Source organism: Balaenoptera ricei, chromosome 20, assembly GCF_028023285.1.
Source record: "Balaenoptera ricei isolate mBalRic1 chromosome 20, mBalRic1.hap2, whole genome shotgun sequence".
NCBI classification, from domain to species: domain Eukaryota; kingdom Metazoa; phylum Chordata; class Mammalia; order Artiodactyla; family Balaenopteridae; genus Balaenoptera; species Balaenoptera ricei.
In genome coordinates, this window is record NC_082658.1 from 10,415,113 (window position 1) to 10,439,252 (window position 24,140).

Genomic DNA, 24,140 nt, shown 5'->3' on the forward strand with positions numbered 1-24,140 from the left:
AGCACTGACCTGCCTCACCTCATCAACATCCATTTCCCTTTATCTTTTAGAGAGAAATGATAATTTATTCCTCAGTAATGGTTGCTGGGAGCAGACCACCTGATAAACAGATGTGATTAATAATGAATTAAATTAACATCACCTTTCAGCTGACAGTGGGGAAAAGCTTCCAGAATCTGTGTGTAGGTGAACATATGCATGTGCATGAGTGTAAATATGTGTGAGCGTGCACACATATGTGTACGTGCATAAGCACGTGTTGTGTGCACGTGTGTGAGCACGTGTGCATGTACATGAGTGGGTGCACATGTACACGTGTACGTGTGTATGCATGTGCACTGCTAGTGTGTGTTCACACCCACACACACATTCTGTGGACCTGAGAAGGACATCCATGAATGAAGGGACATGGACGGGAGCCAGATGTGGCACCCTCTGTGCAGTCCGGTGTGAACTGGGATTTGATACGTTGTAGCTGCAATAATACCCTGGAGGAGCCCATTTCTCAAAGACGCTCTTTGGAGGGTATGTTTGCAGACACCTTTATAATGTGAATAATCATCTCCTAATTCCTGTTTGGAAAATTAATCTTCCGCTTTCTTAAAGTGTGGTGCAGGGTTTTAGAAATAGGGTCAGTGGCTAAAGCCTGTTTTAGTCTTTGTAAACCCACCTGAGGGGATTGGTTAAGGAAATTAGGGTACTTCTATACAGTGAAATAATAGTCAATCATTAAAAATGAGGTGAATATCAGCCTAGAAAGAAGTTCCTGAAAATACTGTTAAGCAACAACAACAATGACAACAAAACCTAGGTTACAAAACAATGACTACAGGGTGAAATAAATTTGCAAGCTCTATGTTTGCAAACTATCTGGAAGATAACAAAACACTGAGGTGTAAACAGTGGTTGTTTCTGACAGTTGGATTGTGGGTATATGTTCTTCCTTCATTTTTCTTGTCTGTATTTTCTACAACAAACATCTATTGCTTATGTAATAATGAAAAGGTACTAAGAGATTGTTTTAATTTGAAAAGAAAAGAAACGATCCCACTGAAGGTCTTTAGACCCTGCCAGCCCCAGGGGAGGAAGGTGAAAGTGTTTCTGGAAGCAAAGACGTGGGAGACAACCAGAGAGCCAGCACTCTTGGCTCCCACTCTTCGAGCCTTCGAAGGTGCTGGTGGCTCTCGCAACGAGGTCACCCTGAAAGCGGAATCGTGTTCTCAGAGTGGGATGTGCTCACACCCACTCGTGTCTGTGGGAGAACCAAATCCCTCACCCTTTCATTTGGCTCCTGCCTCACACCGTTTCTCTTGATAGGTCACATACTCATTCCTCGGACACTGAGAGAGTCCCCTGAATTGGGGACCAGGCACTGGCCCAAGGTGGCCCCCACTGTCAGCCGGTGCCTACTCAGCAGGGCCACCCTCCACCCACCCAGGGGCCTGAGGCACAGTCAGGGCAGGAGGCGTTGCTCTGGTGGTTTCTGACCAGTCATCGACTCCCCCCGCCGCCCCACTGCCCAATGGCTGCGGGCTCAGCTCCTGGAAACAAGGCAGACAAAGCACTCAGCCTCTGACCTCACCCACTCATCTTCAGGGGCACATGGACCCCTGTGAAATTACTTCACACCTCCACCTGTCCGGTCCCAACAGGCAGACCAGGTCGACAGGAGTGCTCGTCACTGAAAGGACCACTTTTACTCTGATGGTAAGTGAAAGCGACGCCATCCCTCAGAGGTCCTGAGTGGGATTCAGGAGAGCTGCCTCCACACTTGGTCTTGGGGCAAGTCATGGGTCTTTCAGACCCCAGTCTCCTTCTTGGTCATAAAAGGAGGGAGTTGGGCAAGAAGATCCCCGGCGCTCTCCCCACTCGGACATTCTATGATGGTCTATGGGTGTCAAGATATGACGTAGCATGACCTTCTACTTTGACAGCAACTGGACCACAGCAATACCCTCTTCCTACTTCCTTCATATTTCAGGATTAGGAATAGATTTCTGAGAAAGAAACTCCTTGCCAGCTTGGAGCGTATTTCTCTCCCTTGCACACACACACACACACACACACACACACACCACAGTGCCACAGCTCAACCCCATGAAAGGCCTCCAGTGTTGACTCCAAACCAAGGACACAGCAAACTCCAGTGACAACGCCCCACTCAGCTCCCCAAACCCTGGGGCTCCTACCCCGGGGACCCCACTCTGTCCTGCACAAACCGCTGCCCGAGGAGGCCAGTCTGGGGCCGACATGCCCACGGTCAGACAGACGTGTTCCTCCCAAGGCAGTTCATGGTCAAACCACTTCCGCATGGCACACAATGAGCGAGGGATCAGAAGACCCCGAAAATGTGAGTCCCAGCCCCAGCCCCTCACTTACTAGCCCGCAGGGTCCTCATCTGCAGTGGGGGGGGGGGGGGCGACGGTTCTGATGGGGCTGGGTGAGGCTCAACCACGGCAGCAGATGTAACCATGCAGAGTCACAAGACTTGTCAGCACGATGTTCTGAACTGGCCTCTCAGGAGAGGTGGAGTGTCCGCCTCCCCACCAGGCCCCTTCCCATGGGTGGACCAGCCCCCTCTGTCCCTTGACCAGGTGCTGCGGGTCCCAGAGCAGGGGGTAGCGGCAGGGAGGCCTGGCCCAGCCCTGCTGTGATGCCTATTGCAGGGGGAAGGGACCGTGGACCAGCAGTTTGCTCCTGCCTCTGATTTATTCTTTTTTTTCCTTTCCACCCACCCCCAAACAGAAACAGATGAGAAACCCTAAAAAATGCCACAAACACGATCAGAAAGGCCAAGGAGATGCAGAGCTGCTCCGGCAGGGATGCTCTTTGGTTACAGAAAGACTTTCTGCTTTCCCGGCGCCTCTCTCTCCTAACGAAAGGCCTGTGCCCTTGTCTGCCTGCTCTGGACAGAACATAATTGCAACAGGCTGGGTGGCCGCCCCTCCAGCAGGCCTCTGAATTGCCAGAGGGAGGAAGCGTTTGGAAAAGACGCCCGTCAGCGCTTTCTGCCTCCCGGCCCGTCTTCCTCCCACTCAGCCTGTGTGGGCCAGGCAGGCAGCAGGGAAAGCGGCACAGCTCTGAGCTAGACAGACTCCTGAAAGGGCAGGGAGCCTCTGCTGGGCCATTTTTCAGACTTTAATTCCACTGAGTGGAGCTTCAAAAGGCTGTCCACTCAGTCCAAATTCCCTCACTGCCTTGGGCGAACACTGCCCTCCGAGGAGACGGGCCAGCTGACTGTCTGGAGGCCTGCAGCAGACGCCAACATTAGGCTGGGTAGTCCCGTGGTACAGAAGCAGCAACACCCACGGGTCAGCTTTATTACCAACTGATAAAACCGACAGACTCAAACAGCAAGGCGCAAAGCTTTCTGCCGCAGCAGGCTGCTGCGGCCATACACGTAGGAGCTGGTGGCAGTGACCTCCCTGCGCCCTGCTCCACACCCGAAGGAGGACAGATTCTAGGAGTGTCCCCTACAGCACCATGTTGAGCATAAACAAGGCCGGGACTGAACTGTTCCCAGTCCCAGGCCCTCAGCAGTGTTAGCTGATAACCCCCAGCCCAGGACGCCAGCAGCCAGCACGCACTTGATACTCTTGAATTTCAGCTGTGGGCAGACCTTGGGTACACCCGTCCTTGGACAGCTTCCCTGTGTCCTCCCTGCTCTGTTTCCTGGGCGTCCATTCTCTCCATACAAATGTTTCTAACTCAGGCTGAACTGTTCTTGCCTCAGACCCCAGGAGTCGGGGACAAGATCGGGAGGGAGGGATCTGGCTCAGTGACCATCCTGAGGGCCTCTTCCCCTTTCTCTTCCACGTATAGATGAGTAGGCATAGAAGGCCAGGAGCAAAGTGATGGGGAAGGGGTGCAGGCAGGAGGGGAGGCAGGAAAGCCAAGGATGCCCTCCCTCTCGGTCTCCTCCTAGATGCACAGAGGCCACACCTAAGCCCCCTCCTCTGCCCCATGCGGATGGCGGCCTTTCCCACCAGGGTCTCCTCCATCCCAGCTCCATGGAAACCTGGGAGCACTTCTCCACGTTGGTCCTCAGACCCGCCAGCTGTGCACTGGGCCTCTGTAGGGGAGCAGGAGACTAGGGTGAAGGGAAACCCATGCCCTGTCCGGGCTCAGCAGCCACGGCTCTCGGAGAGTCTGGGAGAGAGTTTGGCCCCAGGCCCTCATGAGAGTTTTCTTTTATATTTATTAACCCACTTTCTCTCTTGGCCTTCGGAGCAATGAGGAAACCTCAGCCAAGGCTATTAATAGGCCGAAGCCGTCCCAGGGGAGAACAATGAGCTCAGACCTACAGAACAGGTGCCAAGCATAATAAAGTTCCCCAAGTTGCCTAAATATAGGCTGTAGCCGCGTTGGGGCCCTGAGCGTGGTCTGCCCATTGCCACCCAGCCCTGCTCCCCGGGCAGAGCTTTCCACCACCTGTGCCAGACCAGGCCCTGCCTGGAAAGGACCTGCTGTCACCCACGTGTCCACCCCAGGTCAGACCTGGTGGGTGCCGCTAAGGAAGTGGGGGAGGGGTCCACAAAATGACATGCAGTATAAATGATGCCTGTAAACAGAGCGTTTAATAAAAAGGCGGTGAGGGAATTTATGGGCAACCCAAGGATCGTTAAAATTATTTATCTACTTACCTCCCTTGCTGGCTGATCAGTCTATTAATTATCTATCATACACTCGCTGATTTGCATTTCAGTGAAAGGACAGGATGAGGGCAGGTGAAAAACACAGAGGGGTCCGGGAACCAAGTGATGGGGACAGGTGTGGACCCTCCTCTCTACTGACCACAGCTCCCCAGCTGACACCCCTCCAGGCCACATTGCCACCCATGGCTGTGCCCCCCACCCCTAGCTCCCCAGGCCTCCGAGATGCTCTGGGTTTGAGAACCAAGTTGGGTGGAGCAGCATGTATGCCGGAAGGCGGCACTACAGGAAGGGGGCACGCACCTGTTTGCAGATGGGCAGCTCCTGGGAGAGGGTCCCAGCCGAAGGGGCCTGCAGACTAACTCGAGGGAAATGTGGGCAGAATCTTCCTCGGGCGGATCTGACTTAACCCTGCGTTGAAAAGAGAAAACATGAGAACAAAACCATTTCAATCTCTGAATATCTGGAGTGCATCAGACACACGCTCTCCCGTGCTCTTGATTAAAAATATCACAGGACAGAGTGTCATGGGAACCGCATCCTTTGAACACTGTGAGGAGAAAACATTAGGCTGGGGGGAGTTATAACAGGGAGTTATAATGAGGCGTCCCCGCTTACCACCTCAAGGCAGCAGATGCTCCCAGCTCTGCCGCTCCCCTGCAGTGAGACTCACCATACTGGACCGGTCCCTGGAATGCGAGGAGATGGGGGCAATAGGCCATGGGGTCTGGCTGGCAAGGGGCAGACTGATGGTAGCATGGCCCATGTCACCCATTCCCAACTCAGGCCCCAACTCTTTGCTCAGGTCAACAGAGCTGGGTTGGGGATAAATCATCAGCATCACCCCATTACCAGTTGGGGTTCCCCAGCACCAGGCTAGATTCCAGGTGTGTGGGGCTGACCAGGGGCTGCAGCTGGTGCTGACCTTGCAGTTTATCTAGACATTTAACCTCTCTCATCAAAACCTATAGGGCTCACCACAACCAGCTTTGGGAACCAATTCCTTGAAACAAATATCTTTTCTCCCTTCCTTCCTTTCCTCCTCCCTCCCTCCTTTCCTTCCTTCCTATCTATCTCTACATGATATCTACCATCTATCTATAGCTACAAGATATATCTTCACATAGCTGTAGATAGCTACATACATGCATATGTAGGTAGATAGATACATAGATCATATTGATTCCATTTTTCTGGAGAACCCTGTCTGATTCAGGTCCTTTACCTTGCACTGCAAGAGACTGACCCTGTCCCCTCACAGAACCAGAAATGTCACTGCCCCCCGCCCCCATGCTCCACCCAGCAAGCAGTTCCCACTCTCAGGGAAGGAGCTGTGCCCCTGCAGTGACATCGAAGCAGGAGGGAGAAGGAGGCAGCGAGGGTCTAGCCGTCTGCTTGGGAACGAGCCAGGAACGACCTGGCCCTCGAGAGTCTCTGAAGTGACACCCCAGCCCCAGCCCCTGCCTCTGCCGGGGCCTCAAAATCCATCCCTGCCGCCAGAGCCAGGCTCCCCGCATTTGCAGGACGGTCGTCTCCACGTCCCCCTCCTCTGTGCATGCACCCAGCGGCCCCCTCTTCCCCTGCCTGACGATGGCTTCTCAATTCTGATGATGTATCAATAACTGCAAAGCAAAATGCCACAGTTAGCAGCGCTACTGTACTGTAACTAATCGTTTTTGGAATCGATTCGCAGGGTTGAGTGTGCGCAGCGAGGTGAGCCCACGTCCCCAAGGCCGCTGCAGCCCCCAGGAATTAGGCACACCAGGAAAAGTTCCAAGAGACAAAGAAGCGGGGCGGGAAAGGAAGGGAAGAAGGAGACCAGGAAAAGAGCAGATTTTTAAAAAGACGGGAACTGGAGATTCTCAGCTGTAATACAGAGAACAAGGGGCAGCAAGCTGCATCCCGACTCGGGGCTGGGTGAGGACATGGAGGGTGACAGAACCCTTCCTGGGATGGGGACAGACCCCCCCTACCCCCCACCCCCGGTCCCATGCAGCCCACACGTCTCAGACCTGGAAACTCCTCCAAGCACATGAAGACCTCAGGGGTCCCTGGGGCTCATGTACTTAAAAGATTTCATTGGCTTAATAAACCGTGTTGTCGCCTCTGCCAGGTCAGTCTTGGGCCGAGCACAGGAGAGGACTGCGGGGTGCTCTGTGGCTGCTCCAGCCTCCCCGGGGAGGGGAGGTCGGGCAGGAGGGAAGGACAGGGGCTCAGGCAGGGCCACGCCTCTGATCATCAAGACTCTCAGAACCTTCTTCCTGCTGTAACACGTGAACCCTTCCTGAGATCCTAGAGGGAAACCGAGGCACGGAACCCTCGAAGAGCTCCCCAGCCCCAACCGCTCAAGGCGCACAACCTGCATATTGGCACGTCTTGGACTCAAGTGAGCCCAGGGAACCTGGAGCCTGGCTTGTGACTGCCACACTGTCCTCGCTCTTGCTACGGTGGCCGCTGGGTGACTCGGTTTCCCATCTGCGATGTGAACTCGCAGCTGTTAAAACAGCTGCCCCCTCTTGCACAGCACCCCTGCACCACCCCGACCCCGGGCAGGACCATCAAAGGAGGCAGGACAGGCGGGGCCACACAACAGGGGCTAGTTTAGGAAAGTGCCAGAGCGGGGACAGGGGCCTCTGTGCACTTCCTGAGCACGAGTCCCAGGATGGAGCATTAGTGGGTCCAGTGCCCTGGGTTCCATGCATCACTCATTCACTCACTCATTTAGCCATTACCCCCTGGTCCTGTTTACCTCACCTCTTCCCACCCCAGATCCCCAGCAAATTCCCAGGCTGGACCCCCAGGGGCTCAGGCCAGAGCTGGGCTGTCTGGGCGTGGAAGGGGCAGAGAGCCCCAGGCAGGGGGGCCTGGGAAATGGGAAAGGTCCAGTGACACCCTCAGGGCAGCGAGGGAGGGAGGGTGTGGCATCTAGTCTCTTCCTGCAGATAAAGTGCCAAGGCCAGGGCAACTTGGCCTGAGGTCTGCTGTTTACTTCACTTGCCCAGAGACTCTGCTTCCCACCGGCAATCCCTGGGGGCCCCTGTGGCTGCAGCATGTCCCCCGGAGAAGGGGGTGCTTGAGCCCAGGTCCTGAGCCACAAGATGCCCCTTGGACAAGGGGACACCCCTGCCAATTCTCCTACCTCTGGGAGCTTCCCTGAGGCCAAATGTAAACATTTCCTGACCTCTGTTCATCCTCGCCTGCATCTCCACGCCTCTCCCAGGATTGCTTTGAGGGTCCGAGGGTCTGTAGTCCGGCCTGGCCGGGCCTGAGGGCTCAGCAGCCAAAGAGACTTAGAGGGCAGGGAGGGGTCAAGGCCCTACACAGGCTGCTCAGCGTTTTGGCCATGGAGGTCAGGGGTCATGATCACTCCTGAAGTGGGGTGCAGGCCTTGGGGGCCTAACAAGGAGTCCAGACATTGGCGAAATAAGTAGAACAGTTTCAGGTTTTGCCTTAAATCTTTCTGGGGTACAGACTGCTTTCCCAAGTGGGAGAGTAGAGGGTGGAGTAATCCACAGTTCCCCAGGAGTATGCAAAACCCCAAGCCTGCCAGTAAACAGGAAAGGTGTGCAAGACTTGGGAGATTCAGAGTAAAGTAAGCTGCCACCTCAGCTCTCATGTGGACAAAAGTAGACGCGACTAGCAATCTCAGTGAGGGTGGAGGAGATGGCTGGTGGAGCACAGGCAGGTCCAGACAGTTGGAGAGCTGTGGGCAGGATCTGGAACATTCTAAGACCAGCCACTCACAGACAGGTACCATCTCCAGTGCAAGAGGAGATGGGCACAGAGACCCACTCCGCGGCATCCTCTGCGATAGCAACATTTTCCGAACAACCGGAATGTTCATAAAGGACAGAGTGGATAAAGATGAAGCAGTAAATTCCTAAGACAGATTTCTACACAACAGATAAAAGGAGTAGATCAGAAACGCACGGAGGAGCTGCAAAAACACAAAGCTGAAAGAAGCAAGTTGCAGAAAGATGTCACGTACGTGCACTTTAAAAAGATGTAGAGGGACTTCCCTGGTGGTCCAGTGGCAAAGAATCCACTTTCCAATGCAGGGGACGTGGGTTCAATCCCTGGTCGGGGAACTAAGATCCCATGTGCTGCAGGGCAACTAAGCCTGCGCGCCACAACTACTGAGCTCGCACACCTCAACTAGAGAGCCTGCGTGCCACAATTTCAGAGCCCATGTGCTCTGGAGCTTGCGCACCACAACTAGAGAAGTTAAAACCCGCACACCACAACTAGAGAGAAGCCCGAGCGCCACAACTAGAGAGAAACCTGCACGTTGCAACGAAGACCCATCACAGCCAAAAAAAAAAAAAAAAAAAAAGGACACAGAACTATGATCTATTTATTGTTCATGGTTACATGTGTGCAAGTGTGTTTTCAAGGTACAAAAATGATGGACACCAAGTCGACGCTCAGAGCTACCTCTGGGTGTCTGCATGGTGGGGGGACGGAGGCTGGGAGTGCAGAAGGGACTTGGCCTCCATCTATAATGCTTCATTTCTTTTTTTTTTTTTTTAAACTATGCAGTGTAACTAAATGTTAACCATTGTTAATTGCAGGTAGGGAAATATTATATTTTACCTTAATTATCATATCTCCAAAAAACTTTTGAGACAAGCATGGTTAGATTATAAGCCCCTTGAGAGAGTGAGAGACCCTGATGACGTGTATGGTCACTCAGCTGGTAGCGCGGCGTTTTACACCCTCAGTGACTCAGTAGAATTCCTCGGCCTGGATGGCTGAACAGATGAATGACGCATGTGGCAGTGAGTCTGGAAGAGTCAGATCTGCCCTTTCCACTCTCCCTCCATTTAAAGGACAATAAAGTAGTCTAGAGTTGTTTCTTCAACTGCCCACTGAGGTTTTCTTTAGAAACCACCAGCCTAAGTAGGCAGGAAGCAGAAGCTGCTGCATTCTAAACGAGGGTCCTGGGTGTGGGGACGTTAAGTCCCCAAATGTTCTGGAGTCTAGACCATCCGTGTTTCCAAGAACTCGAGCTCTCACATTCCTCTCCCCAAAAAATGCAAGGGGAGGGCACAGAGCCTGGGGATACAGTGACCGACTTCTGAGCAGAGCTTCCCCACACTGAGAAGGGTGCCATGAGGTCCTGGACGCTCAGAGGGCTTCTCCCGCTCCTTGGCAAGCAAACGTCTTCAAGCAGGCAAGGAACCCAGAGTGACACAAGAGGGGTCAGCAAGGTATCTGTTCTGTTATGAGGGGCCAAGTCTGCAAGAGAGCTGGAGACAGGCCAGCCCATGGCCAGAAACCCATTCAAGATGATTTCCCCCAAGAGCTGTCATCTGTCATCCACTGGGCTGCACACACACACTTGCCCGGGTCCTCCAGGGCTGGTATGCCATGGAGGGCAGGTGTGTATGGGGCTTGAGTGTGCCACGGTGGGCAGATGTGCCCCTGGCTCTGGCTTTGATCTTACACGTTTCCACTTACAAGCTAATAAAAGCTGCATGATCAAATTCCAGGTCATTACTCAAGGAAAGGGACCCTTCTGTGGTCACCAGCGATAGTTTCGAACCAATTAAAATAAGCCTGGCGTTTCTGCGGGCTGCCGCCATGCCCGCCACCCCCGAGGTTTCGGAGAGCCCACGCTCACAATGAGTAAGATGCACGAAATGTTAATGGAGACACTTAAATGCCACGTCGAGGGGATTCTGGTAAATAAGGCCACATGGAAGAGGCTGGGGGAGAAGTCTCCTGAGCTAACCCGGAGGAAACTTCAATAAAAACCAGATTGGATTGAAAACAATTCACTCTGCAAGGGATGGGTCTGCTGGCAGAGCTGGGAGGGGTCTTCGGGGGAGCGAAACTATTTTATTTCCCATTAGTTCCCCTTTGCACGTGTATGTGACCCCTGCCGACAGCACCAGAATCTGCCAGGGTGACAGCACCCACTGAGCAGGCTGGGAGAACCAGAGTGTAACTTGCCGCGCTGGGGCACAGAGGCTCAGGCAGTGGTTTAGTGAAGGTGGAGGGTTGGGGGGCTGGAACAGAGCTGCAGGGGCGGGGGTGTCTTGGGGCTGAGAAGGCAGAAAGGCTTTACTGAGGGCTTGGCTTGTGCGGGGGTCACACTATCTGGCGGCTGCTCTGAGCTCTGTTGGGTCCTGTTTCAGGAAGATCAAATGTCACCCATGAGACAAACGGATAAGGTTCCAGAGAACATTGCCCAGCACCCGGGTCAGCAAGTAGACGGAGCCTGGTGAGCAGCCCAAGCTGGTCCTGTGTCGCTCAGTGTAAACTCGGGGTCAGCCCTGAGTCAGGGGCAACCCCACTGGGCCGAGACTTTGGCTGCTACCTCGGCTCCCAGCTAAGACTGTCTACTGCTCAAAGTTCTGCCTGATGCAATTGAAGGACCCCCAAAACAAGAAAAGGAAAAGAAGTCACCGGGCCAAACAGAGACTCAAGGAGTGTGGGCTGGGTGAGGTGCGCCACACCCCAAGGCCACCACCGTCTCCCGGCACACCTGCTTCTGTCAGTCAAGCTTTACAACCAGAATAACAAACCTTGTTCCAGCTAGGGTTGCCAGATTTAGCAAATTAAATTACTGGATGACGAGTTAAATTTTAAATTTCAGATAAACAACAAATAATGTATTACACTTTTTTAGTATAAGTATGTATGATGCAATATTTGGGACATACTTATACTATCGATCATTCATTGTTTATCTGAAATTAGAATTTAACCAGGTATCCTGTATTTTTACCTGGAAACACTAGCTTCCAGCTGTCTGACTGCCCAGCCTAAATACACACACACACTGACATACATGCACACACAGGCATGCACACACATGCACATGTATACACGCACATCCTTCAAAAAAAGAAAGGAGCTAACACTTCACAGGGATCAACTGCCTGCCTGGTGCTTCCCCTCTGTTCTCTCCTTGAGCCCTCCTCCCATCCACCTCCCCCTCCACCACAGCTGCCCCATCATTCAGACAAAGAGACTGGGACACTGGGATTGTCACTCGTCCAAGGCCGCATGGTCAGCAGGCAGCCTGGTTGAAACTGCAGACCCTGGTCATTCTCATTCCAAAGTCTGCACTCTTTCCACTAAACCAGACCCAATGCGTCATATTTTAGATGTTTATCTCCAAACAAAATGGCCATAAGGAAGCTGCTATTGATTCTGCAGTCAAGCCAATGCACAGCATTTGAGGTCTTGGCTCAGGCCCATGCCAAGCTCTGACATCTGAAGATGCCGTTACAATCCTGGGAGGCCCCTGGTGGGGAACTTGCCCAGGACGGGGTGTGGGTGAGCACACCTGGCTTCCTTTCAGAGGGCTGGTGGTTTGGGTCTACCCGGAGAGCTCTGCTGGCAATCCCGGCCTGACCAAGTATGGAAAGCAACATTGGTGTGTGTGGCAGAGCGTTCTAGAAAAGAGGATCTCTCCCCTGGATACCGAGGAGGGGACAAAACTTGTGCCTTCGTGGGCTGAAAAGATAGACTTGAGATTGTCTGCAAATTGCCAAGGTGTCCCTGAACCCTCGACTTCCCCTTGTCAACTAGTTGCTTCCCAGTAAGTGGTTTTGAACCTTGCTATGTGGTTAGAATTGCAATCCTTTAAAAAAAGAAATAGAAGAAGAATTGCAATCTTTGATGAGGCCAAGGTGAGTCACAGGGTGGCCTGTCTCGTCATCTACCTGGGCCGCCCTCTTGGCAGGGAAAGAGATTAGATCTGGCTGACAAATCTCGCCCTTTACAAGACAGTTATCACACCACACACTAACTCCCAAGTCTTAATCACTTGGTTTCATGATGATTTTTCTGAGAATGAAGGTTAAGCTTTACCACTTTGTCATATCTAGAAATAATTTTTCCCCCCTCCTTCTTTAAAAACAATTGTCTCGTGGATTGGAAAAACCTCCAGCACATCATTAGTCAGTCCCCCTCCTGTGAACTGCTTGCCTACTGTTGGCAAAGTTTATGAGAGACAGAAGGTCCTATCTGAGAGCTGTCAGCCAGGTCCTTGTAAGGACTAATTCCTGTCATGAGTGAAATAAAAGCATTCTGGGCCTGAAGATCTGGGTGGTCCAGGTGTTATTTGCTTACCCAGTGGCCAAGAAGAAACCCAGCATGGGGTTGAGGAGGCCACAAGGAAGAGGAGGAGACCGTCGTGGATCATCCAAAACTCCAACCCAGAGGACACCACCAATCACATGTTAAAATCCAGAAAACAAAACTGCAAGGGCAAACGAGACAGGGAGGTCTCTACCTGAAAATACAGCCAATGCCTCCTGCTTTCATTTCCACGATTAGCACCTCTACCCCTTCCAGTTTCCCTTCTCAATAATGCAGTCAAGAGGCAGTCAGAGTACTAATATTGTGATGTTTTTATTATTTGCCTGATGGAGTTTTATTGGAAAAATTTGAGTCAGGTGTTGCATCTTGAGATTTCCCTTGTAAGGAGGGAAGGTGTAGGGGGTCGGGGGAAGGAAGCTGCCGTTGGATTTTGGCTCTTCTGGAGACAGCCCCCTGTAAGGAGCTGGTTTAATTATAGGCAGGTGGTTGTTTTTTTATGTGACCTACTTCCCAGATGGTTTTCCCTGCATTTCATTTCTGCCACAAAGTTTTGGCATACTGGAGTCAGAAAGGAAGAACTGTCAAACCTGTGTCACCCCAAAAAAAGAGGGAACCTGGGAGCCTGGCGGGCCTCAGCAGAAGGAAAGAGACGAAACAGGTAAGAAGCTGGAAGTGAGAGAAGTAGGAAAGAGACGAAACAGGTAAGAGGCTGGAAGTGAGAGAGGCAGATGAGGGAGGCTCCTCCGGGCCACTCAGAAGATACACGGCAACCTCCCGGTACAGAACGCCTGGCTGCCAGAGCAGCGATTACCCAGGAGGCCTCTGCCCGGTTTCTGGGTACAAAGCTGAAGATCAGCTCGCTGGAGGGCCCTGGGCAAATTACTGCCAAGAGCAGCCTGGGCTGGCTGGTATGTCCTGTGGTGCTGGACCATTTAGGTGGCCTGTGGCTCCTGAGATGTGGGCAACTTCCCACAAGGCTGTGGTGGGTTTGCTGTCTGACCACTGCAAGTGTGGCCTCTGGGGGGTGGTGGCTGGGATTCACTCCCCCACAGGGCCCCCTTGGTGCTGACTCTGACCCAAAGCCACAGGACAAAGAGGCGCTGCTGGCAGCCCAGCCCGTCACCAGAATCAGGGCCCCATTTGCCCCAGCTGTCCAGCAGGACCCCAGATCTTCCTGCTTGGAGAACAGACTTGACAATGCTCATTCAGTCATTCTCCTGCCTTCAGGCAGAACCCTCTTTGACTGTCCTCATCATGAGAATTGGTACAATTTTTAAATGCTTCCCAGTAAGGAGCTCCCCATGCCCTGTCTCCCTTGGCAAACCAACCCCACTGCCGGGAAAAGTCCTTCCTCTGATCTATCCCAAATCCTGCACGACGAACCCTGAGTTCACTCCCCACATCTTACCCTTGGTGGGTTTGGAGAACAGCTGCTTGCCGCTTTCTGCTGAGTTGCCAATAGAGCCTCCGACATGAAAATACTGCACCTCACAGCTGTGAGCTCTGCCTGCCTGTTCTGTGCATATCTGTCTTTCCCCCTAAAACCTTGGAGCAGAATTGCTACTGTTTTTGCAGCTGGAACGGCTCTGAGGAGCCGCCCCACTTCTCTGTGTCACAGCATGGCTCTCACCAGCACTAACAGGCAAGTGGAGAATGGATTCCTCACGGTCCTGGGAAGCCGCCTTCTAGGCACGTTCAGGGAATTTGGCACGTTCTGCCAGGAGCCCCCATTACAGCACCATCTGGTCCTAGATATAACTGGTGACACAGCTGGGGGAGGCCATCTCCAGAGGCACTAGGGTCCCCGGAGAGGAAGCCCTCACAGGCCAGCAGTGCCACTGCCAATATCCAGGTGCCGTGAAACACCACGCATACATTTGATTCATGGCCTTTGTTTTTCAGATTCAAATGAGTGGAAAAAACAGGTGGGCTTAAAACTTATCGTGCTCATGGGCTTCCCTGGTGGCGCAGTGGTTGAGAATCTGCCTGCCAATGCAGGGGACACGGGTTCGAGCCCTGGTCTGGGACAATCCCACATGCTGCGGAGCGACTAGGCCCGTGAGCCACAATTGCTGAGCCTGCGCATCTGGAGCCTGTGCTCCGCAACAAGAGAGGCCGCGATAGTGAGAGGCCTGCGCACCGCGATGAAGAGTGGCCCCCACTTGCCGCAACTAGAGAAAGCCCTCGCACAGAAACGAAGACCCAACACAGCCATAAATAAATAAATAAATAAATAAAATTAAAACAAACAAACAAACAAAAAAAACCCAAACTTATCGTGCTCAAATGAGGTGCTGGAGCTCAGGGCACAGATGGGCCCCGTCATCTTCTAAAGGCACATCCCCACCTACAAAGGTCCAGGGACCTCAGGGGCCCACCTCGCGTTCTCCCTGTGTGAAACGCCAACTCCTCAACGTCAGGGAAAGAAAACAAACACAAAGCCAAGAGGCTCTCTTGCTACTGCAGCAGGTCTTAGGGAGGTCACGGCCACTGAGCTGAAGCTCGGGCCCCTGCCTCCTCTGGACCCCACCCAGACACACCCCCTCAGCCGAGCCAGGACACAAAGGCACTTCAAGGCAAGAGGTAGAAACTTCCATGTCTACTTTTCCCATGGAGAGCAGGTAAGTTCTCATCAGAAATGTGCTGTGTGTGGGCCCTGCCTTGGCCCGTGTGCTCACGGAGAAGACCCGTCAGGCAGATGGAGGGAGAGAGAGAGGCGAGAAGGAAAAACAGAGTTATGAGCATTTACCAGGTGCAGAGAACCCAAGCGGTGAAGACTAGAGGATGCCAAAGGCTTTAGGAATCTACGTTCTAATTCAGGAGCCAGAACTTACCTTCGTGACTTTCTCAACTTTGTATACGTGTCTACAATTATTAAAAACATGCAACAGGTGACACAGAGGAATGTCGGCGTAAGGAAAGAAGAGGTGGGTACAGGTAGAGAGATACCAGGGGATATGCTGGCAAGGGTGGTTTCCAGGTGTGCCTCAGAAGTAGTGATAAATACGGGGGCAGGAGAAGAGAGGGCACCCGACCAAGAAAAGGAGAGGGAGAGGGAGAGCGGTTCCACAGAGCCACCGCCGTGAAGCTAAGGCAAGCAGGTATGGTCTCACCGAGACTGCAACGCTGAAGGGCTGGCGGAACATCCAATCCATTCAATGAGCTGGCGCGGGCAGCGTGCCCAGGCACAGTTCCCAGCACAGAGCCTGGCACCCAGCAAGCTCTTAATAAAAGTTAGTTCGCTTTCCCACGTGGAGCTGAACTGACTGGGGGCAGTGGATGGGAGAGTTAAGGACCTGGCTTCTAAGTGAAACTTGTTTTCCCGGGAATGATGAAATGCACGTCACACTGTGTCGAAAGGCAACGGCAGGTGAGAGTGAAGCCCAAGGGTTGGGATGGAAAGGAGACGGGCCCAGGTAAGCACCCACTGAGACAAGCATTCTTAAGCAGGGTCCACGGGTCTCAAAGCCCCGACTGCACCTGTGTACACATGTGCATCTTCTGGAGAGAGAATATCCAGGGTTGTCTTTGGGTCCTTAGAGGGGGTCTGGGATGCTTTGTGAGTTAACCAGCAGTGCTGTGTTTCCAAAGTCCTTTGCCTGGAAGCCCCCTTCCCAGCTCCAGCAATTGCAAAGCACTCAGGGAAGCATATGAGATTGGCTGGCACTGGGTGTGGACAATTGGCCCCACGCTCACTTGTCGCTCACTTGTCGAAGCCATTAGTTTGAAAGTAAGAAACAAGGTGTGGGGGGGGGGAGGGGAGGCGGTAGTGTGCTGGAGGGCGGGAAGTTGGGGCTGGGAACCAGGCAGGCCTGAGTTCCATTTCCTGCCCTACCTTCCCTGAATGTGGGGCTTGGGCAAAGCTGTCAGGCTCCCTAAACCACGGGGCCATAGGTGTCAAATGGGGATTCTTGTCATTCCCATCCCATTGTCATTGGGATTGGAAAGAATGTGTGTGAAAGACACAGAACACCGGTGTGTAACAATAGAAGATGGTGATATCAAGATCTTGGTAAGAGAAATATTGGACCAGGACTTTTCAAAGAGGCTCCACAGGCATGGAGAGTTGATTCCAGTAGACAGCATTTCTTAGTACTTGGGTTAAGTCATTGCTGCAGCACAGATGAGGGACAGTCCCTCTCCCACTATCACCACTGACCCCAGGGCAGGTTTCCCTGGGATGGAGATCTGAGAACTGTTTGCTAGGTGTCAACCATATCATGAGGTGAGGTTTTAAACCCCTCTCCTAGTCCAGCACGTCGAGTGATGGTGAGGGCAGCACATTTTGCAGCCAAGAAAAGAGCCTGTAATGGCAGCTGCGTGGCCACCAACAGACATTGGCACCCTGTGGCTGCATGTGCCCGCCCACCTGGACCCCTCTCCAAGCCTCCCTGTCCTGGGAGTTCACACCTCGTCGTCTTCCTGCGCTTGATGTTGCCAGGATTGCAGAAGGGGCAGTGCCCCTACTCAGCGCTCTTCTGCCCTGGCCAGAGACGACTGCTTGCTGAGAGCTGGTGAGAGAGGCGCATTCAGCCCGTGGCTGGTGGTGCATGGAATGATACGCCAGCGTGAGCCCAAGCCAGGCTTCATTAGTGCACAGATGCAAACAGCGAAGGGAGGCCAATTGTTTGGACAGTTTGCTGTTGAGCTGGCGAGACAGGATGAGAACTCAGGATCTTGCATTTCCAGGCTATTTGCAAATCTTCAGGTGCCCATTTCTAGGAGGAGCTGAATCACTCAAGTGCCTCTGTGGGAGCTGCAGGGAGAGGAAGCCCACTTCTTGCTGAGCCCCTCACAGGCGGGATGCTGCTTGCTGCAGTGACAAAGCTGGCCTCTCCGCTGCGTCCTTCTACCTGCCATGCCACCCACGCCATGCCATCCAACTATGTGGGGCCAGCCCGGGGACTGATGGGTGGTGGGGTCCCTCTCTGGACCTCCCCTTGGCAATTCCCCCTGGCAACCCCTCCCCTTCCTGAGAGAAAAGCATGTGGCTCACCTCCCGCCTGCTGGGGGCAGCCCCTCTGGTGGTGGGCAGGCAGCTGATGCTGGCAGATATCTGACCTGTGCCCTCAGCTCTGTGCTCTGAAAGCCTCCCCCCACCCGGAGTTCAGAGGGTCTGGGTGGACGGAGGAAGGGAGGCCCTTGGAGAGAGTCAGGGGTGTGGAGAGGGGAGAGCAGGCACTCTTCCTGCTGCCGCGCAGCTATAACGCACCACCTGGCAGAGCGAGTCCGGCACCTGTAGGGGGCAGATGCTCATTCATCACCCTCGCAGCCCAGTCCTGGCTCCTCTGCCCCTGGGCAGGCAGAGAGGAGTGGGGAGGGCTGGGCAGCTGTGAAATGCTGCCCATGGGCCAAGGCAGGGTCACGGTCCCAGGGACTGTCCTCTGTGTGCAGAGAGGACAAGCCCCATAGTGAAGGCTTGTATCAAGGAAGAAGGACACGCAGCCGTCATGTTTAGCACACCAGGTACAACCACTCTTTGTAGACAACAATGAAGCCTTTCAGGAATGCTGAAGCCTCAGCCGATCCCCCACCCTAGGCAACGGGCAACGGCCCTCCTGCCCATCCCTTCTGTTCAAGCTCCGGCACAGGGCAGGAGCAGGCAGGAGACACTGACCAAGAACTGGAGACAGGTGAGCTGCTTCACGTGAGCCTCCCCAGGGAAGACAGAGTGATGGCTTCATCACTGGGAATTCCACAGGTGGGGCTGGGCAGCCTGTTGGGTTGGGCCTTCCTGGGCCCACGTATGGTAGGAAGTTCAGGGACAACTTGGGCCATCTCATCAAAAGATACAGCTTTAACCTCAGAGGGACTTATCAGTGAGCCCAGTAAGATTTCAGGGAATCTACTTATCCCTAAATGTCGACTACCCAGTCATTTACATTTCCCCCAACAGGACGGCCCCTTGAGCTCAGTCCTCCTCTCGTTCTTGTAATAGGGACAGAGAGGGAGCTCCTTAGAAAGGTCACTCAAGACTGGCCCCTTCCCAGGATGTTACCACCTGCTGTCCCTCTAAAATGAAATAAAATAAAATTTAAAAATAAATGAAAAGAACAACAAAAATGTAAGTACAGCTGCAGAGGTGCCTTCTTTGCCTCCCTGCTCTGAGCTCCAACCTCGCAGATATTTATTGTTCGTTCCCCCCTAAATCATTCCTGACGGCTGGACTGCTTGCACTCCATCACGAGGAGGGGCCGTGCGGAGCCGCAGTTCCGTTTAGCTTGCAGAAAAAGGAGCCTCCTAGGAAAAACCCACACGGGAGCTGTCCGGTGCTGAACTCCTGCGTGATGGACGATTATGGACCATCTGCACTTTCAGAGGGCGATAGATTTATAAGCAGGAGAGACAGCTAGAAGAGTGTCCATTACTATAACTCACTACCCTCTTCAGAGATATTCTAATCAGGCATCCTTTCCTCTTGCCGAAAAGCCCAGGTTAAGAACTGGCAAGAGGTGAAATCAATTCCATATTTCTGGGGTGTTTCCTTCCCAGAGCAAGGCTGTCAAAGGTGCTGGGGGCAAGGGTGTCAGAAGGCTGGGGTGGGGGCCGCTGGTGGAGGGACCCTTTGCCTGTCAAAGCAGGTTCCCTGTCGCATTTCCCAGGGCTCCCCGTCTCACCTCGGCTCCTGATTTCTTGCAACTGGTGTTGAAAAGATAGAAGAGGCCAGTATGTCTCTCCTTTCTCAGCCCCTGCACGGACCTACTTGAGATTTACTGACAACCAGGAATCATGCATGGGTGCAGCAAACATATCTGGATCTTCCTGGTAGGCCATGCAGTTCGATATTTATGTGCATAGGGGAAAGGAAAGGAGTACCTCAGTGGAACCCTGGGTCAGGCGCTGAGCTGGACGCCTCCTGTACATTGATTCACAGCAATCTTATTCCTGTTTTACAGGTGAGAGAACTACAGCCCATGGAGGTGCATGACGGGGCCAGGTCTCCTGCCCAGGTCCATCCGACCCTCCCTAGCCTGCTGCCCGAAGGTCCAGACGGCAAGGCAGAGATGCACAGGGAACTTCTCCCTGCCAGAGGCTGCTGGTCCTCTGAGGCCGCCCCCACCCCCCAGTGCCCCTCCAGCAGGACAGCACCTATTGCTTCTCCAGTGAGCTCCCACTCCCTCACATGGCCCTGCAATGAGGAAGTGAACTGACCCACTGGGCCCCAGCTCCCAAGAAAAGACCCTTACACACAGACAAACAGCCCCCTTATTTCTTCTACTTCAGAGTTCATTTCTTTCTGCTTCAGAATTCACAGAGCACATTGACACTTACCTAATCTGACCACAGCTTTTGCATTAGATAAAAACATTTATTTTTAATCCCCATTTTAAAGATGAGGCAGCTAAGGCCCAGAGAGGTTAAGTGGCTTTCTCGAAGCCACACAGCTAAACAGCAGTCAAGCCAGAATCAAGCCCTCATCTCCTGGCTCTGTGTCCAGAGCCTTTCTGGCCTCTGCCTGCCTTCCCAGGAGGCTGCACTGAGCACAGCCACCCTTGAGAATTTCCTTCCATGGGGACCTGCCCTCTCTCAGGCTCTCCCTCTGTAATTTCTGAGCTTCTCTGCCGGATCCCACCTGCTCTGGGGAAGGTTAAATCACCCAGCTCACTGGCAGAGCCTTTGAGAACTCACCCTGGGTATAGGCTCTGAGACTCTAAACAAAGACCCTGAATATCAGGCAGTGCCCCCCTCCTGCCAGGACCCTGTCGTTCTCTGAGAGGGCAGATCAGGGACCCATGCAATGATGCCCAGCTCAGCAGTATGACCGGCTGCCAAGTGTTCTGGAGTCAGGTCTTAACTGGGATAAAATCAGGCTGCCTCTGAGAACAGCAAAAGTTCAGCTTGTTCTTTTGTTTTTATTTATTTGTTTTTTTAAACTACAGTTCTACCTGCCTCACCCTGGGAACTCAGCTGTGGCCTTTTCACCTGGAAAAAGCCTTCTGTTCTTGCCAAGCCCCCTCCATCCCAGTCTCGCATTTATTCCATCACTCACACGCCCGTGCAGACATTGAGGGCAGGACCCTACCTCACACTGGGCCGTCAGGAAAAGCATTTTGCGGGAGGTTGAATGTGAACTGACCGGGATCTTAAAGGGCATGGAAGGTAGTCAGGTGAGGAAGGAGGGTGGGAGGGCTCTGTCTTGTGATGCAGTGTGGGCAGGAAGCAGAGCATACCATCCGTGTATGGAGCAGACAGGGGTAAGTTCGGATTGGTGAGACGGGCAAGCACCCCCCCCCTTTTTTTTTTTTTAATATAAAACCTTCCCATAGGCCTCTTGCCCTGTAGAGTTAGCTACTCTCTGCTGAGCATTCAGGGCCCAGGGCTGCCCCCGTGCAGGTCCCTCTGTCCATCACAGCAGATCTGATGGAGGATCTGCCTCTGGACCAGTATGTCCAATAGTTGGTGCCATCACAGAGATGCTCTGTGGCTGAGACTTCTCGTTTCATAGCCGCCACCACACGTGGTTTTTGGGCAATTGAAAGGTGGCCAGTGTGCCTGAGGACCTGAATTTTAAACTATTTCATTTAAATTCATTTGAGTTTAAATGGCCACTGTTTTAAATAGCACAGCTCTGGAGGGTGAGCTGCTCAGACAGCCTCAGGGTCTGACGCTGCCTAACCCCACTGGCCACTGGCTGAGGGCAGGTGTGGCCAAGACCCTCATGTTCTAAAGCTTTGTTCTGGAGCCTGAGCCATGGGAGGGGCACGTATCTCTTTCCAGCCTGAGACATTTTGCTTCACCTGTGAAAACAGCATCCAATTGATGAATGGCCAGTGCCTGCACTTTGTGAAATTAAATTCTTTGCTTGGACAGGGCAGCATGGGGATAACCATGGCTGCCCAGGGACAGGGACAGGGCACCAGCGTGCTAGGCAGCAAAGGGCTCAGGATCCTGGCCCTGGCGGTTGCCACAGGAGGGCCAGGGGGAGGGCAAGGTGGGCAGACAGCTGCATCAGCAGGTGCCCCAGACAGTGGCTGGAGGGGAGCAGGGAAGAAGTCAGGAACGCTAGTGCAAGAAAGGAGCCATGCAGCAGGGAGGGACAGTACCCACGTCCGCCCATCGTCACCCAGACCCTGGCCCCCAGGACACTGTCACCGCAGGTCTCTTCAAGGCACATTCACACCAGCTCTGACCTTCCCACCCAGCTCCTCCTGCCTCAGACACAGGAGAATTTATGGGCCCCTGTTGTTTCCAGCTCAGCTCTGCTCTCCATGGAAACCAGTTCCCCTCCTGCTTCATTATTATTATTATTATCTTCATTAATGCTTGACAGAATGCAGCATCCATTATGGCCATCCTGAGGACTCCCATAAAGGGCCACTTCCCCAAACCCACCCTCCACCCCAGCCAAACTCCTGCAGGCGATCTCTTCCTCAGTGGCGGGGGGACGGCGGTTGGGGTGACTAAAGTGCCTCATCCTTTGTGCCTCTTCTCACACAGTAAAAATTACTGTCAATGATATTATATGGTCATGCCGTAAACTCAAATCACCCCTGAGAACTTGCTTCATTACGACCCTCACTATATAGTCCCGCAGTTACTCCAAACCTGGTGTCCTCTCCTCCTTCTCCCTGCAAGGAGGTTTACAGAACCCCTGGGGGCTCTAAAGAGCCGCCTCTGGTCCCTGACTCTCAATCACAAAGCCAGGGAAGCCAGAGGCCACCCTGGCCCAATGGCCATCCCCTGGGTGCATCTTTGGGAAATGCAGAGAATCAGAATGAAAACTCAAGTGCCCCTGCCCACTTTTGCTCTAGATTCACTCCTTGCTCATCCCAGAAGTCTCCATCTTTGCCCTTCCACCCCTGTTCCTCCTTTAAAGAAGTGGCAGGTATGTTACCAGCCTCTCTGCCCACACCCCTAAGTCAGAGCCAGAAGACCACCCCTACCACACCTGCCCCCACTCAGAGGGTTGTGGGCCTCCGACTCTCCTCTCCATTTACAGCTAAGGAGTCAGGTTGTCCTGAAAAATGGGCCTTCAGATGAACCCCAGAAACTCTCTGTGTGTGCGTATGTGTATACCTGTGTTCAAGTGTGTCTATGTGTGTGTCCACTGTCTGCCCACCTGAGGTCAACTCCACCTTGGGATGGACCATTGCCTTCCCTTTCTCCCGTCTCACCTCCCCCACCATCCCTGCCCTCGGTATCCCATAGAGGGGCCAAGTGGTTTACCCTCATTTAGACGAAAGTAAAGAGTTTATTTAGGGTGTCAGGCTGATTTTGCTGCTGGGCTGGGGTTTCGCCCCTTGCCTTGGATGGTTCTGGAATTGCCCTAAGACCATCCAGAAGTCCCCTTGGCTCAGCCTGGTTTTCCCCACACAGACTCCAACTGTCATTGCCAAAACCCCCTCTGTGTGCACAGAGATGCCCCCTGCCGTGGTTTCCTTTGAACTCCACAGAATCTTGGATCGTCCCCATAGATTCTTTAAATAGACAGGGTGAGGGGGTTTCAGGGGATGTTCAGGTTTGACGTCCTCCTCCATCTTTCATAGGTGGGATTTTCAGGGAGGAAGGAGGGGTCAGGCATCTCTCTAGCCCCCGACTCTCACGAGTTCTTGGTTCTCAGACGGGGAAAGCCCAGCCCACGGGGAGGTGGGTGCCGTGCAGGTTTGGGGTCATGAAGTTGCGTGGTAGGTTTGTGCCCGGGGAGCCTTCTCTGGGCCTGAAGGTCCTGCGGTGCCCCCTGCCCACTGTGGCCCCTTTCTGAGCCCACTGTCTCACAGCTGGTACTGTCACTGGTCACTTTGTCCTGTTTTCACTCATGCTATCTCTTGGGTCCCTGGGTTATTTCAATCTAGTGTTTGATTTGTTGTTTTTTTTCTTTCCATGAGTGTGTGTCTTGTCTCATTAACCTGTCTACTTATACTTTTTAAAAAACTTTTAGAGAAATGTTTTTATACCTCACATCTGTATCACCCAGGCTCTAAGCCTCTATTTCCAAATATATACGGGGCGTGTCCACCCGATGGCCTCTTGACCACCGCCCCCCCCCATCCCAGGGGACCCAGCTCACCATGTGTGAAAAGCAAGAGCTGCGTGCAGAGCTCCTGTTTCTGCCACGGGACTCCCATTCATCTCCTCCTGAGTTCAACCTCAAAGTCTTTTCTTTGCATTTTTATTTTCCTCTTCAATTCCACCTCCTTCCTCACAATTGGACCCTGGTCCCCACAGTGGCCCTGCCTCTGCCCATGCCATTCTGTCCCCATGATCCCGCATCAGCAAGCTCTCCCTGCCCCAGAGCCTGGAGGGCTTTACTGCTTGGAGTCAGAGGGTGGGTTTCTCACCCCCATCGGCCCATGCAAACATTTCCCCCGTCCCTTTCCTCCTGCCTGCAGCTTGGGGTTTCACCACGCACCCGCTCAGCTTATGACTAGACGTTTTCACAAACTGCAGACTCCTGATCTCCAAAGATACTGGAAGCCCCCAGAAGACAGGCAT

General features: G+C 53.2%; 1 protein-coding gene across 7 annotated transcripts in view; it reads right to left on the reverse strand.

The window, feature by feature from the left end:
• The window catches only part of RBFOX3 (RNA binding fox-1 homolog 3), a 439,432-nt gene that overhangs the window by 194,856 nt on the left and 220,436 nt on the right, over positions 1-24,140 (reverse strand). For all 7 annotated transcript variants that reach the window (XM_059908969.1, XM_059908968.1, XM_059908966.1 and 4 more), the window contains exon 3: positions 4,956-5,063. The gene's annotated coding sequence lies outside the window, so the exon portion shown is untranslated. The remainder of the gene's footprint in view (positions 1-4,955; positions 5,064-24,140) is intronic.